A 17,407-nucleotide genomic window follows, 5' to 3' on the forward strand; every position below is an offset into this window, starting at 1 on the left:
GCACCTTGGTTAATGGGATCAAATTCAACCGGTCTAAGCTATAAAAATCACAAATTATTTCTAAGATTGTATAAGTTGAGCTTCACCTGCTATAAATAGGCCTCACTCGTAACCAAGGCTGAGTGTGCAACAACTCAACACAATATACAAGCCGGGCTTGAATACAGGTTCTACCATGTTCATTTAAAAGAGCCGAGTTTGAGTCTGACATCAACTATGTTAAAAAGTATAAGATCATGTTCGGGTCTTCCTCTAACACATTAAGATTTTAGTGTGACTGGTTACTTAACATGATATCAGAGCTCGGTTTAGGGAGGGACTCAGGTTCGAGTCCTCCCACCGCCATTTACTTAATTTAAATATTGTTTGTTGATATTGGTATTGGTTGCATTTGTCGTTTTCAATCGTAGTGAAAAGTATCGTACGATTGAGGGGGAGTGTTAAAGAGTATAAGATCATGTTCGGGTCTTCCTCTAACACATGTTTAATTTAAGGAGCCGAGTTTGAGCCGACCTCAACTAAAATTTAGCTTAAACGCGAAAATTTAACATGAAATATATAATACACTATTTCGTTTAATAAATGCACAACCCAACTTGGCTCAGCTCAAATCGTAGTCCTAGTCTTATTCTAACAAAATGAGTTTGCCTAATTGTCAATCTTTCTTCCTTAGTAGCTATTGTAACAAATATTATAAAATACATTCCTAGATGTATGGAAATTTAATTTTTGTAAATTCTTGCTTTTAATTTTTGATGTATATGGTAGAAGATGAAAGAACAAACATTAGCCTGTCTTATTTCCATAAATTATAACGATTTCAAATTTTGACCTGAGAAACTGAAAAAAAAGTTATACCGGAAAGGTTTACAAGTTGATCAAAACATGATCATAAACACATATTATAGTTAGCACCATGTAGTTTTAAGAAGAGGTGAATAAATAAATTGATATAAAGTACCTGCAAACATAAGAAAGTTATGACTTAATTTGCAAGCTTTTTAAGGTGGAAGTAAGCAGCGAAAGACTATTGGGAGATCTATCCATGTAGTCCTTCTCAAGTGCAGTAACTACCAATGATTGCAGTTCAAAGCTTTCCTTGTCCTCTTTGTTCCGGCCTTTAGTAAGTTGTATAATGGCAGCCGTACACTAAATTACAAAATAAGAATTAATACTTTATGCAAGACACCCATTTACATACTGTGATAAATCTACCCAGCTCATTTAGACACCCACTTTGTTCATAAAAAGGAATAATTAGACAATCTACCCAACTCATATTAGGAGTAATTGTACTCTCTGTCCTCTGAAATCACACACGCAATGCATACTTGGACACAACGGAGAATGACCTACAAGAGAGGGATAGAAAAGAGAGCTCACCAAGTAGATACCCATGAGTGCTCTGGTGTTCTTACCACCTGTCAAATCTATGGTAGAGGCGTAATATTTCTTAGTTGTATGAAGGTTCTCCAGTCCACCTAGTGTGTAAAGAACCTGTTCAAGCCAAAGAGAACATAAACCCACATCGTGAATATCTGCCATGTTTTTTTATAAAGCCAACTTACTATAAACACCAAAATACTATAATATGGTCAATTGCAATCTAGGAAGCACAAACTCTTCTTTTGGCTGCCGTATACGAGTCCAACTCGCCCGACTCGGCTGAGTACGTATTGGACTCGCCAAATGGAGAGTCGGGAAAAAACGATTGCTGGACTTATCTGGGACTCACCAGGTGGTGATTTGGTATTTATTACAATTTGCAATAAATACAACAAACAGATATAAATATGGTTAACTTGAAGTAGTGCATATAAATAGTTAGACAATTTTTTCAATCCATTATAGAAAAATGATGAAGCAGACATGAACATAATTTTCAATCAACAAAACATGGTTCTAGTGTGGTGCCAAATCACCACAACAGCGCATTCGGCTCGTATACTTTATGGATGGATAAATTCTACGTTACTGACTCGAGTACGGAGTGTCGGACATGGCACATATCCGAGTGTTGGACATGAAATATCTGAAAATTGGGGACACATAAACTCTTCTATTTTTGGACATGGTCACATGGGTCACAATATAACTTATTAGATTAAATATGATTTTGTAAAGGACTTGGAAAATTAGGCATCTTTTCTACTTTTAACATATTCTTGCTTCTTTATTTCTTCTCAAATATTTGTTTTAAATCATAAGATTGACTCATACGTAATCTTTAAATTGGTCAAAGTGTCCACATTTCAGCCAAAGGATGCGAGACGAAATAAGTAATGAGTCGAGTATCCAAGTGTCTGACACAGGTACGACGCCCGAAACCGAAGAGTCGGAGTAACATAGGGTAAAATCTTAATCACCCAAATGAAAAATGTTTATTTGCCTTACAAAACCAGTAGATGATGCAACTTTTTCTATAAAGAACTTAAAGAATAACCATATTTTGGCCAACCAATGCTAGCTTGCTACCATAATAGCTTGTTGCTGATCACAAAACATATAAACCTTTCTGTTTCAGCTATGTCAGAATTTCACATATATACTAGCACAAACAAGTATGGTTTCTTTTTTAAAACCAAAGGATAAATTTTTGCAAAAGCTTACCAGTGATGTATTTTTCAGTGAATAAATTAAATGGACTTAAAGATTTCTTAAACTAATGGGATTTGTTCGGATTACTATCCTTTTTGTTATTTATATTTAGAATATTTTTTTATAATTAATCTTTATATTGATACTAAAAATAGCACCGTGTTTCTAATAGTAACAGAAGACAGCAATGAGATAAAAATTACTAATAAAAGAAGGGTGGCGACCCTTTTTAACCTAAATCAAATTCAGGGAAACCCCTAAATGCCTATGAGATACGGAAGTTCGTCACCTGCATTAGTCTATTATTATACTTGGTCCATCATGTTAGGCTATTACGTTGGTTAGTGTGCCATGTTATGGTATTACGAGTGTGCCGCTTCTAATGATTACATATTGGATGGTAATTTCCAAAAAGCAAGGAAGAGGGTGCAATATATTAGCGTGATTCAACACAAGTTCCCAAGTCAAAGAATGAATAAAAAAATCCCCGACCATACAGAAACGAAGCTCTGAACTGTCAAGCTTTGTAGGTCACTCAACTGTTCCAATTAACAGTGTTGATGGGTACAATATTACTATAATCATTCAAGTGGGTTTTTCCTTTAAGTGTTTTTATCGTTATACATAATATTATAGATGTGTATTTAATTTTAATTTGTGGAATAAAGCACACGATCTTCCGTATATAGGGGGTATATAGGGCCTCAAATATGAAAAAGGGTATTAAGGACCACACAATCTGAAATTAAGGTATTTAGGTCAATTTCTCATAAAAGAACCACTTATATCAGCATAAGCTAGATGGTGTATATGAATCATTGGTTGAGATAACAGAAACTCCTCATAACAGAAAGCTGCTTGCTTGTACCTAAGGTAACCAAAAAAGACCATTAGAAAACAAACATAGGTTTTGTATACTTTCTTGAATTAAAATACAAAGAGAATCCTTCTAGTATGTCAGTTTCTGAATGGTGAGTAGTAACAACCCTTTGACTTACATTTGTAAGGAAACATAAATTTCTGCTAGTTCTCTCCATGCATCATGATCTGCCATGAATCTGAAAAGGTTGACAAGTTTGCTAACTTAAACTTCAGCGGTACAAGTTACATCAAATTTTAATGTGAGGTATAGAAAAATTCTATCATTTCAAGGTATTGATTCAGCTTTTCTATGGCCCCTGAAGCATTTCCCTGAGCCCTTGTCATAGCTACCCTCCTCTTGAGAATAAACTACATGGAAAACATAGATAACATAAGAGGGGAGGTGGAGGGGAGATGTAACACCCCAAATCCGGGGTCGGGGATCCGGGTTGTCACGAGTTCCATTTTCCTTAATATCACCCAATCATAATAAACAACCAACTACTGCGTACTGTGACCCCATAATAAAAACACACACCACAAGTTATAGTCTCAGAGATGAATACCAAAATAACACAAGTCATTTTATTCCACAATTATAAACCATTACACCTTAAAAAGGTTTCTGAATAAATTTACATTTCTTTGCCATTATTAAAATTCATAAAGATACCTAAGCCTGGTACATCAAAAGTTGAAAGCCTAGCCTATTGGTAGTTCCTACCTCAGCTACAACGACATCAACGCCTATAGGAAACTGCAGAACGTTTCCTATCTGCTCGCGAATTGGGAGCTTGGTCCTGTTCATCTTGTCTATCTGATGTTGTGTGATGAAAGAAGAAAGCAAGGGTGAGCAACAAGCCCACCAAAATAATATGTATAGTAATTAACAATATATGAGCATTCTCATAGTACTCATGAAAGTCTTGGTCAAGAAGAAATGAACTAATTTGATATCTTAACACGACCAAGTCGCAAAATATTCAGTATATATATACCTATATACGTTTCACAATCCTTGAAATCCTCTGACATGTATAATATACACAGAGTTCCAGTTTATAATCGTATAAAATATCGTTGCAAGGTGATCTCATATATCTAACCTTGTCTCAACGTTTTTCTGAAAACCTTTGTTATTCATAAGATAATCATTAACTAGATATTAGTTGAAAAGATGAAGTTACAAGATACTCCAATATACTTATATCTTTTCCGAATATTGCTTGAACAACCACCGTTCAATGTATAAATAGTTCATCCCATAGATTAAGCTACAAGACAAAACTTGTATAGAATCAATCTTTGAAATATCATCAAAATAAAATGAAGTTACGAGATACTTCATTTGATGCAAACATCATTTTGAAAACTCGACCCTGCCAACACTCAACAATCGCCCAACCGTAGCCTTTCTATCGAAGTACTCTGGGTAGTGTTGCAGAAATATCCAATTGGATGATGAACTCATTACGGGAGTTTGCCGCGCCAGGAAGACCACTTACGATGATCAGTCGCAGTAGTGCAACCCCACCATTTTCTACATGTAGAGGAGAACAGTCGAATTTACTTGTCAACCGAACCCTGGACTCCTAAGGAATGGACCGTCTTAGCGTAACTTCCAGGCCATTTGGGCCAATATAATAAGGCTGGGCCGGCGCCACTCGACCACTTACGCCACTCCTAGTTCAGATGAAATCCATGACTCTGAAACGTAAAGCTCGTCCCCCCTTTCCCCAAATTTATGCCTACAGTTCTAGTAGACATAAATAGGGGGAGATTATTAGGAATATGTGTATTAGTTTGATGATAAGTTAAACAAAACACTTAAGTAGAAATTTAGTATTTGTAGCCTCAATGGATAAGACCATCTTGGGTATCCGTTGAAGGAGTAGCTTTACTTAGAAATAAGTTTAGTATTGTAGCACATTTCATTCTCTGGATTCAAGTTGTAATTCTTAGATGTTGTGGGATATACACAGCCGTTGATTCTTTTACTTAACCGATTGATACAAATATACACTGTTGTATGTATTTGTATTAAAGGCAGTTTTCAGAATTTCTACAGTTTTCTTTATTCTCAAACGGCTGTAATTTATTTAAAAGTATCATTTAATCATTCTATTTATGTTTTAATTCAAGAAAGTATAAAAGCCCATTGAATTCTTATTTTCACTTTACGCTTTCTTGCAATTTTTATTCTCTTTCTCTCCTAAAACTCTCAAGTTTTTCTCTGCAACCTCTACTCACAACAATGGCACCAGTAGTCAAAATTATGTCTCATTCTGGATTTGTTTATGAAAAGAACAATTTCGTAGCCTTGGTTGAAAAGAATGAAGCCCATTCTGATTATCACAAGATGATGGACTTCATCAAAAACTGCATACTAAGCTATGCAATGCTGGAAGCCCCAACCATTTACTGTGAGGTAATTGAGGAGATTTGGACAACTGCAGAGTTCAACTCCACAGATATGACTATTGTCTTCTCTCTCAAAGGTAAGGATTATTGCATTAACTGTGATGATATACAGTCTTGCTTTAAGTTTCCTGAGAATAATGCCATGACACCACATACTGATAAAGATGTATCTACTATATTAGATTCCATAGGCTATTCTTTTGATTCTGCTAGTTTAGGTAGTATTAGAAGGAAGGGCCTTAGAAAAGAATGGAGTTTTCTTGGAGATGCCTTTATTAAGGTTTTCTCTGGGAAGATTAGCAATTTTGATGCCATAACTTCATCTCTTGTGAATATGCTCTATATGCTAGTTTCTGATAGGTACTTTAATTTTAGCAACTATGTCATGCTAGAATTAGGTTCCAGGTTAGGTAACAAAGCTAATAGACCCCATAACATCTACTATGCTAGATTCTTTATTTTATTGGCTAACCATGTTGCTGAAGGGTTGGTTATATCTAATGAGAGCAATAAACTCAAATGTTGGGCTCAAGAGAAAAGGGTCCTTGCAGACCTTGTGAGAATCAACCTCAACAGCCAGGTGCCATTGGTATATCTGCCAATAATGAATGCACCACAGGTAAGTGAGGTAAACACTTCTATAACTCCTACTGTTTCCAACCCCATTATTTCTTTGCCTTCTAGTGTGGCAATGGAATCCGTGTCTTTGTCCCAACAGGTTCCTACCAAAGTCACCAAAACTAAAATTTTAAAACACAAGTCAAAGAAAACCACCTCTGTTGTTTCTCAAAAGACAACAGTTGTAACAACTACCATAAACCCTGAAGGGAGTGAACAGGGTGTGAGTGGTGAGGGGAGGGGTGAACATCAAGAAACCCCCCAGGATAAGGTGGGAGAGGTGAGTGGTACCCCAGCCAGCCAAGCCACAGTCTCTCAAAAGACTGTGGTGGTTCAAAAGGAGTCAAACACATCCCTAGTTGCATCCTCCCAAAAGGATGCAGCTATTGAAAATAGTCCCCAACCAGGGACACAGAACAAAAGAGGGAGGGACACTGAAGCCACACATTCACCAATCAAAGCCTTTTCAAGGAAAAAGAAGGCTAAAACCCTAGTTTCCACACAGGGGGCACACACAGCACAGATAAATCCACCTGTATCTTTGCCTTCTCAAATTCAGCTTGATGTGACTCCAGCAAATGTGGAGTCACAGCCCCATTCTCTCATAATAGAACATGAATCATCAAACTCTCCATCAACCTCTCTGGATGTGGATATGATATTCACATCAATTCCTGATTCTCCCTCCTTAAAACTCAGGGAGGAGCCCCATTCAAATCCTGATGATCATCATCTTTTAGATGATTTGTTGGATCATCAGCCAATTCTTTCAGATATAGTTGAAGAATCTGTGTCACCTCACTTAAAATCAATTCACACAGATTCAAGAATTATGTCACTTTCAATATCTACATCTTTTCCTTCTTCAACGGATATCTCTCATCCGTTGACAAGTGGTTGTTCTTCGACGGATAAGCTTAACAGCAGTTATCCATTGATACCATCAGTTTCCACTTCAACGGATACTCCCTATCCGTTGATGGTCTCTACACATATAACAGAAACAATTCCAACTGTAGAAGACATGGTTACTGTTTAATCACTTTTAGGTTTGAGGGAAAGGAGTGATAATTTGAGTGAGAGACTGGGTTGCTCCCAGGCAAAATTAGAGGTTGAGAGTCAACATATGCATGCTATTTCTTCCAGCATGGCAAAAGTAAGTGAGGGGAGTGCCACCTTAGAAGGTGAGGGTGAGGGTGTGAGGGTGTGTGTGAGCTAGGGGGAGCCCCTAATGCAAGAAAATGAGAGAAAATGAGAGAAAGGAAGGTACATAAGCTATAAGGGTGGATCCAACCATTGCTAGTGAGTCAATAATTGTGGATGATGCAGAAAAGGAAAGACAATTTCTGCAACATTACAAAGCTGTAATTGATAACATTTCCTTGGATGCTAACAGTTTTACTCACCCTATTCCAGCCTATCAATTGTTGGCTGCTCAGGGCAATGTGGAGGCAGAACAAACTTTGAACATTGTACACACTTCAGAATCTCTTCTTCGAGATAAAGCTGTTGTTAATAGGCTGCCTTCTCAAGCTGGTGAGCCATCTGAAGAATTTGGAGCAAATTCTAATGATGATGACTCTAATTCTTTGGATGAGAGCATGAACTTAGGGGGAGCAGCAGGCCCAATCTCTGTTCCAAATCTACCTGAATGGGCATGGGCAAAGGAATCTACACCATGATAGTTTGGTGTAGCTTTGGTCAAGCAAGTAATGTCTATACAGAAGGCCCTTCAGGAGACTACAGATGCTGGTCCAAAGGCAATTCTTCAAGCTCATCTAGACTCTCTGTATCTCTTGCAGTTGCAGCATATCAGACAGAATCTAAGTGTGAATGAACTCAAGCAGGATATTGCTGATCTGAAATCCTACAATGCTGAGAAGTTGAATTCAGTCATGCCTTATGGTACTATGCAAGATTTGTTAGTGAGATTGAGGAGAGAATCTGATGCTGATAAGAGGCTGGCCAGGTTGGAAAACAGAGTTCAGATCATTGAAGACTCTATGGTCACCATTCTTCAGAATCAACAAACTCAGAAAAATCTACTAATGCAGCTGGCAAAAGCAAAAGGCTTGACCCCTACCCTTGATGATAACAAAAAGGGGGAGAATAAAAGGGAAGGGGAAAGGGAAGGAGAGCCATCAACAACAGTTCAAATATCTAAAGTGTTAATTCCTGCCATCACCACTTCTCCAACTATTCAAATCAAAGGAAAGCTTGATGGAATTGATCTAATCCAGATAGCAGCAGCTGAATTGCAAGTCAAAGAGCAAAGGAGGAAAATTGATGAAAAGGTGCAACAAATTTTTGGTTCTACAGCTTCTAAATCATAATTTGTGAAGCATAGCACAAAGGTGGAATCAATCATTATGGAGTTCAAGCCAGTAAGGAGGAATAAGGTTGGAGAAACTTCTTCCAAGAATATGAAACCTATGGTTCTCAAGCCCAATAACAGATCCAATAAGGACTCTACAAAGAATCCTCTAAGCTTTGCTTAGATGAAAGAAGTGGATTTTCCTCTTCCAAAGCGTGATGAACACAAGGTTTTGGGTAGAAGTATCATAAAGCACAAAGAGACCAAGGATGTGGTTGAAAGGATGAACATGACTATTATCTTTAGAGAGGGAAAGAGCATCTGTGTGATACAAGGACATCCCAAATTCTCAATAGCCAAGAGGGAAGAAGCCAGAAGGTTGAAGGAAGAAGCCAAAAAAGCTAAAGGCTGACAAAAGAGCACAAGCAAAGCTTGAAAAACAGCTAAAGTCAAGTCAAGCTGAAGAAAAGAAAGAAATTGAAGACAAGAGTGAAGATGTAGGTATGGGGGACGTGTTTAGTGATGATGTCGGGGAAAGAAGTAAGGAAAGAGAGGAATGGAAGAAAGGGAACAGAAAGAAGGCCAATGCAAAAAGAAAGATGGTAGATGAGACTAAAGAAACCCAATCAAAATCCAAACCACTACCTTCTATTCCTGAACCCATTGTGCCTGACCCCTTCATAAACATCCATGGTGAAACAATCACTCCTAAGGAGGAACTAATTGATTGGGACACCATCAAATTGCCCACCTTCTTAACCACTTCTCAACCTTCAAAGAAACAGAAAAGGAAAATCAAATCAACACCTCCTCTAACCTCTATCAAATTCACTCAGAAGCCTAAGCCTAAGCCACAAGCCTCTAAGGATGATTATGTTCACATTTGTGACATAAAGGAATTTTCAGACATTGAACTCTATCTGGATGAGCTGGAGGAAGTAAGGGGAATAGATGCCTACATACAGCTACCAGAAAGACTAGTGTTCAAATACAAAGGAAGTGGGGAAAGAACTTGGCCTCTCTACAGGATTCTGAATGAAGGCTACTCTACCTTGGTTAGAGTCTACTCAGCCATAAAAAGGGATTCTGGCTTTACCAGGACTGCCAAGACTGAGATTCTCAACAAGATTGCCAACATAAGGAAGACTTGGTGGGAGCCCAATGCCTTGCCTAGAACATTACTCATTCAAGAAAGAGGAATTACAGTTCACAAATCACCTCATTGATTGATGGAGTTCAGAGACAACAAAGGAGTTAGAAGATTTTTCAGACTTGAAGATCAGCTCAAGATTGCCAGTATTGAAACTCTCAAGGATATGCAATCTAAGTTGGACATCAATGAAGAAGATGAAGCTGAGTTCTACAGACAACTTCAACTTCAAATAGAGGAGAATGACATGAGGCTAGGAAAGAAAACAAGGGATCAAAGGAAAAGAAATTAACCTGCTCAGGCTAAAGGAGCACCTTTGGAAATAATGTAATTCTTTAATTCCATCTCAGCATACACATTTTTGCAGCACTTTTGAATTTCTGCTTTATTACAGTTAATATGTTTGTCAAGTGTTTTGTTATCATCAAGCTAATCCCAAATTTATTCCTACAGTTCTAGTAGACATAAATAGGGGGAGATTGTTAGGAATATGTGTATTAGTTTGATGATAAGTTAAACAAAACACTTAAGTAGAAATTTAGTGTTTGTAGCCTCAACGGATAAGACCATCTTGGCTATCCGTTGAAGGAGTAGCTTTACTTAGAAATAAGTTTAGTATTGTAGCACATTTCATTCTCTGGATTCAAGTTGTAATTCTTAGTTGTTGTGGGAAATTATCAGTCATGTTGACTACTAGTGGATATGCAAATAGGAGGGCTAATTGTAAATATTTCATGCCTTGTAATTTTGTATAAGTGAAGAAGTATCAACTGATATTGAAGACCTTCAATGGATAAGAAACAGAGCTTCAACGGATGTTTCTAAAGCTTCAACGGATAAGTGCTTCAACGGATAAGACTTCAACTGCTAATAAAGCCTCAACGGATAAGGCATCAACGGATAAAGCTTTAACGGATAAAGCCTCAACGGATAAGGCATCAACGGATGAAAGCTTCAACGAATGCTTAGTTCAATAGCAGTTGATAGTGACAATTCATAAGCTGACAGAGGCACATGGGTTGACAGAGACAAACTGGAATGTGGCAGCCTCTAGGAGGAATCAAGAAAATGCAGCATTTCTATTCTGGTGCAAACAAGGGAGTATTCAAAGATTAACAGCTAAACCTAAATTATATTGAATAGAGAAATGAAGAAGAAACATGTGAAGAGCCTTTTTAATTGTATTTTATAGTTTTGTCTTCACTTGTAAACTTGGTGATATATAAACCAAGTAGCAGCTAGTAATTAGATGTGAATTTTCCAGAGCTGTTTAGAAAAATCCAGAGAGAAAATTATCTTGTTTGTACTAGGAAGCAGCTGTGATTTAATTCTTTGAATCACAGATTTTCTGAAATAACACATCTCTGGTGGAACAACAAATCCACCAGAAAAGTTTTTAAGTTCTTTGTGTTCTTTACATTTGTGTTTGAATATATATCTGTCTGTATTAGCTTCAAGCAATTCACACACATTTGCTCTCTAAAACACTTAGCCTTAGAAACTACTCAAAACTGGAAAAAGTTTTGAGATTTCCATTCAACCCCCCTTCTGTAAATCTCATTGTTAGTCCACTGGGAATAACAATTGGTATCAGAGCAAGCTCTTAACATTCAAAGAGTTTAAAGATCTATTCTGCTAACATCATGAGTGCACAGAAGAATCCTCCTGCTATCAACATGAGTAGGAAGGATATTGGTATAAAGATTCCAGTCCTGGAAAAAGATAACTATCATCACTGGAAAGTGAAGATGCATTTACATCTTCTTTATCAAGATTAAAGCTACATCAACTATATTGAAAATGGTCCTCACATCCCTCACAAAGTGGCCACAACTGCTACTGCAACAGTTGCTGTTGGACAGTCCATTCCCAAGCCAAAAGCAGAATGGACTATTGAAGACATGGAAGAAATCCGCAAAGACAAGAAAGCCATGAACATTTTGTTTAATGGGTTAGATCAAGATATGTTTGACAATGTCATCAATAGCCAAACTGCAAAGGAAGTTTGGGATACTGTACAAATCATCTGTGAAGGTACTGAGCAGGTTAGAGAGAACAAGATGCAGCTTCTTATTCAACAGTATGAATATTTTCACTTTGAAGAAGGAGAATCATTAAATGATACCTTCAACAGATTTCAGAAACTATTAAATGGATTGAAGCTGTATGGTAGAGTGTACCAAGTCACGGATTCCAACTTAAAATTTATGAGGTCTCTACCAAAGGAATGGAAGCCTATGACTGTCTCTCTAAGAAATTCTCAAGATTATAAGAACTTCACACTTGAAAGATTATATGGAATTTTGAAGACTTATGAACTTGAAATGAAGCAGGATGAGCTGCTGGAAAAGGGAAAGAGAAAAGGAGGAATAGTTGCACTTGTAGCTGACAGTGAGAAGATTGAAGCCAGGAATGAGGAGAAGACAATGCCAAGTCTTAAAATTGGCACAAGCAAATCAGAATCAAGCAAGGGTAAAGAGCAAGTAGCTGAGGATGAAGACAATTCCAGTCAGGATGACTCTGATGATGTTGATGAACATCTGGCTTTTCTGTTCAGGAGGTTTGCAAAGATGAAGTTTAGGAAAAATACAAAATTCACTAAGCCAAACAAAAACATGGTGGACAAATCCAAGTTCAAATGTTATAACTGTGGCATTAGTGGACACTTTACAAGTGAGTGTAGGAAGCCAACCTCTGATAAGAAGAAATTTGAGCAAGTTGATTACAAAAAGAAGTATTTTGATTTACTCAAACAAAAAGAAAGAGCTTTTCTCACTCAAGATGATTGGGCAGCAGATGGAGTCAATGAAGATGATGATATGGAATATGTCAATCTAGCCCTGATGGCTAATTCTGATGAAAATGAAACTAGTTCATCACGCAACCAGGTAATTACTACTGATCTCTCTCAGCTTTCTAAAAATGAATGCAATGAAGCCATAAATGATATGTCCAATGAATTATATCATTTGCGTGTTTCCCTTAAATCACTAGCTAAAGAAAACACTAGGATCAAAGAGAATAATGTGTTTTTAAGTGATAGGAATGCTGTGTTAGAGGATCAGGTAATTGAGCTTGAAAAGATTAAACTTAAATGCTTGACTGTTGAGAGTGAACTAGAAGAAGCTGTTAAGAAAGTAGAAATTCTTTCTAAACAGTTAGAGAGTGAGCCTGGAAAACATCTAGGGATGTTAGTGTTCAGATTGCCAAGGTTCAGGGAATTGAATCATTCTGTGAGGATGCCTGGAAGAAAAACAAAAAGGAGTTAGAATTAATTGATGGATTGTCAACAGATGTGGAATCAACGGATGATGAAAGTTATCCGTTGAAGGAAGAAAAAGAGCATTCGTTGAAGGCTCATCAATTAAAACAGGCAAGTAATTTTAAAAATAAACATCTCAATAAGAAGGATGGTTCAACTCTCAAAAACTTTGTCAAAGAAGGAGCTAGCACATCCAAAGATGTCAGTAAGGTGAATATAGGACACATGACTTTAGATTAGCTGAAAAATAGGCTCAAGTTGGTTGAGGATAAAAAGGAAACTAAAAGAAAATCTAAAAGAAATGGGAAGGTAGGGATTAATAAACATAACAATTACACACCTGATAAGTATGCTCCTAGAAAAATCTGTGTGCATTGTAAAAGTGTTAATCATCTATCTGATAACTGCAAATCTGTTAAGAATGCTCCCATGCCTTCAAATCCCTCCATGCCTAACATGTCTATGTCATCTCTGCATCCTATGCCTGTTATGTCTCATCAGAATCCCCATGCACATTTTACAAACATGCCATATATTAATAATCCTTATTTTACTGCATTTAGTATGCCTCAAATGCCATACAATATGCCTATGTGGAATAATATGTTTGCACAATCTATGCCTTATCAAATTCAATAAAATGTGCTAAATGATTCTGTGACTAACCCTACACTTCAACCAACTACATCTGAGACCAAGGTTGACCCAAAGTTACCTAAGTCAAAAGATGCAGGAGGAATGAAGTCTAGGAAAAAGACTAACAAGGCTGGACCCAAGGAAACTTGGGTACCAAAATCAACTTGATTGATTTTGTTGTGTGCAGGGAAAAAGAAGGAATCTATGGTACTTGGACAGTGGCTGTTCAAGACACATGACAGGAGATTTTACCCTGCTCACAGAGTTTAAGGAGAGAGCTGGCCCTAGCATAACCTTTGGAGATGACAGCAAAGGATTCACTATGGGATATGGCTTGATTTCAAAAGAAAATGTCATCATTGATGAAGTTGCATTGGTTGATGGTCTCAAACACAACTTATTGAGCATCAGTCAACTATGTGACAGAGGGAATACTGTTTCCTTCAATTCTGAAGCCTGTATTGTCACAAGTAAGAAGGACAATAAAGTGGTTCTAACTGGAGTTAGAAAAGGGAATGTGTATTTAGCTGACTTCAACTCTACCGATGTAGAATCTATTACTTGTCTTTTCAGCAAAGCAAGTCTAGTTGAAAGTTGGCTATGGCACAAGAAGCTGTCCCACTTGAATATCAAGACAATTAATGATCTAGTCAAAAAGGACTTAGTTAGAGGAATGCCTCTAGTAGAATTCACAAGGGATGGACTGTGTAATGCTTGTCAGAAAGGAAAGCAAAAGAAAGTATCATTCAGTAAGAAGCTTGAATCTGCAATTGATGAACCATTACAACTGCTTCACATGGATCTTTTTGGACCAGTCAATGTATTGTCAATTTCAAGGAAAAGATATTGCCTAGTGATTGTAGATGATTTCTCAAAGTTTTCATGGGTTAATTTTCTTGGATCAAAGAATGAAGCTAGTGAAATCATTATCAATCATATCAAGCAAGTCAACAATCATCCCGATTTCAAAGTAAGGAATATTAGGAGTGACAAAAATTCAACCATGAAGTTGTTCTGTGAAGAAAATGGGATCATGCATGAGTTCTCAGCTCCAAGGACTCCACAACAAAATGGTGTGGTGGAAAGGAAGAACATATCACTAATTGAAGTTGCAAGGACAATGCTTGAAGAGTCAAAACTCCCAACTTATTTTTGGGCTGAGGCTGTTAACTGTGCATGTTACACTCAGAATATTTCTCTAATCAATCAGGCAAAAGGCATGACTCCCTATCAATTATTCAAGAGAAGAAAACCAACTTTAAACTTTCTGCATGTCTTTGGTTGTAAATGCTACATCTTAAGGAATCAACCTGATCACAAAGGGAAGTTTGATGCAAAGGCTGATGAAGGAATATTTGTTGGTTATTCTGCTGGAAAATCATATAGGGTCTACAATCTAAGAACCAACATTGTCATGGAATCTGTGCATGTTATGTTTGATGATAAAAAGATTGATGGACTAACAAATGAGGGACATCATGAAGGACTCAAATTTGACAATATTGAGATATATTGTGATGATAGTGAAGATGAGAATGATGAAGAAGGTATCTCAAGAAGAATTCAAAATCTGCCTTTGGATAATGCACAGAAAGCTGCATCCATTGAAAGTCGTAATTCAGCTTCTGTTGAAAGAAGCAATGCAGCATCCGTTGAAAGACAAAGTACATCATCCGTTGAAGTTCACAATGAAGCATCCGTTGATCACAGTCTGTCAACGGATAATCAATTCACTTCATCAGTTGATTGAGCTCCCAATTCCTTTCAAAGGATCAGCAACTCAGGGGGAGTTTCAACCAATCAACGTTCTATCATACATCATGACAATACTGAGGCAACCTCATCTAGAGCTAATCTACCACCTCAAAGGAAATGGACCAAGAATCACCCTTTTGAACTGATCATTGGTGATGCTACATCTAAAGTGCAAACTAGAAGGGCTACTCAAGATGAATGTCTGTATAGTAGCTTTCTATCACAGGAGGCTAAAAGAGTGGAAGAAGCTCTATTGGATCCAGATTGGATTTTAGCAATACAAGAGGAGCTAAACCAATTTGAGAGGAACAAAGTATGGAAGCTGGTACCCAAGCCAAAGAACAAGAGTTCTATTGCCACAAAATGGGTATTCAAAAACAAGATGGATGAAAATGGCATTGTCATAAGGAATAAAGCCAGATTGGTTGCTAAAGGCTATTCTCAACAAGAGGGAATAGATTTTGATGAGACATTTGCTCCAGTTTCCAGAATTGAAGCCATCAGAATCTTTCTAGCCTATGCAGCCCATGCCAATTTCAAAGTCTATCAAATGGATGTCAAGAGTGCATTTCTAAATGGGGAATTGGAGGAAGAAGTTTATGTAAGCCAACCTCCAGGATTTAAAGATCCAAACTTTCCAGACTATGTGTATTATCTGTTGAAAGCACTCTATGGACTAAATCAAGCACCTAGAGCCTGGTATGAGACTTTGTCAAATTTTTTTCTAGATAATCACTTCACAAGAGGTACTGTTGACAAAACTCTTTTCTTTAGAAATGTTAATGGCTCTACAATACTTGTTCAAATTTATGTAGATGATATTATATTTGGATCTACAGATGATAAGCTTTGTAAAAAGTTTGCTAAGTTAATGCAAAGTAAATATGAAATGAGCATGATGGGGAGCTAACTTATTTTCTTGGTTTACAAGTTAAACAAGTTAGTGGTGGAATTTTCATTAGTCAAACTAAATATATTTATGATCTTTTTAAGAAGTTTGACTTAATGGACTGTTCATCTGCAAAAACTCCCATGGCCACTGCCACCAAGCTTGAATTAAACAAGGCTGAAAAGTCTGTGGACATTTCAAGTTATAGAGGCATGGTTGGCTCACTTTTATATTTAACTGATAGTAGACCTGATATAATGTTTTCTACATGTCTTTGTGCTAGATTTTAAGCTGACCCTAAAGAATCTCACTTAGTGGCTATTAAAAGAATCTTCAGATATCTCAAAGGGACTCCAAATCTAGGAATTTGGTACCCTAGAGAGTCTGGTTTTGATCTAATTGGCTACTCAGATGCAGATTATGCAGGCTGCAAAATAGACAGGAAAAGCACAACTGGCACCTGCCAATTTCTAGGGAACAAGCTTGTGTCATGGTTCAGCAAGAAGCAAAACTCTATTTCTACATCAACAGCTGAAGCTGAGTACATTGCTGCTGGTAGTTGCTGTGCACATATACTATGGATGAGGAATCAACTATTTGACTATGGACTAACTGTTGACAAAATTCCAATATTCTGTGACAACACAAGTGCCATTGCCATTACTGAAAATCCAGTGCAGCACTCAAGAACCAAGCATATTGACATCAAGTACCACTTCATTAGAGAACATGTGATGAAAGGTATAGTGGAACTTCATTTTGTTCCAAGTGAAAAGCAGATTGCAGACATATTTACCAAGCCACTTGATGAATCAACATTCACAAGATTAGTAAGTGAGCTAGGTATGCTTAATTATTCATAAATTTATGTCCTCTTTATAATCTGCCTTGAAGCCTGAAATG

General features: G+C 37.2%; 1 pseudogene; it reads right to left on the reverse strand.

Annotated features, from left to right (window-relative positions):
• Positions 1-978: 978 nt before the first annotated feature.
• LOC141693924 (uncharacterized) overlaps positions 979-17,407 on the reverse strand; it is a 37,874-nt pseudogene continuing 21,445 nt past the window's right edge.

Source organism: Apium graveolens, chromosome 10, assembly GCF_009905375.1.
Source record: "Apium graveolens cultivar Ventura chromosome 10, ASM990537v1, whole genome shotgun sequence".
Classification (NCBI taxonomy): Eukaryota; Viridiplantae; Streptophyta; class Magnoliopsida; order Apiales; family Apiaceae; genus Apium; species Apium graveolens.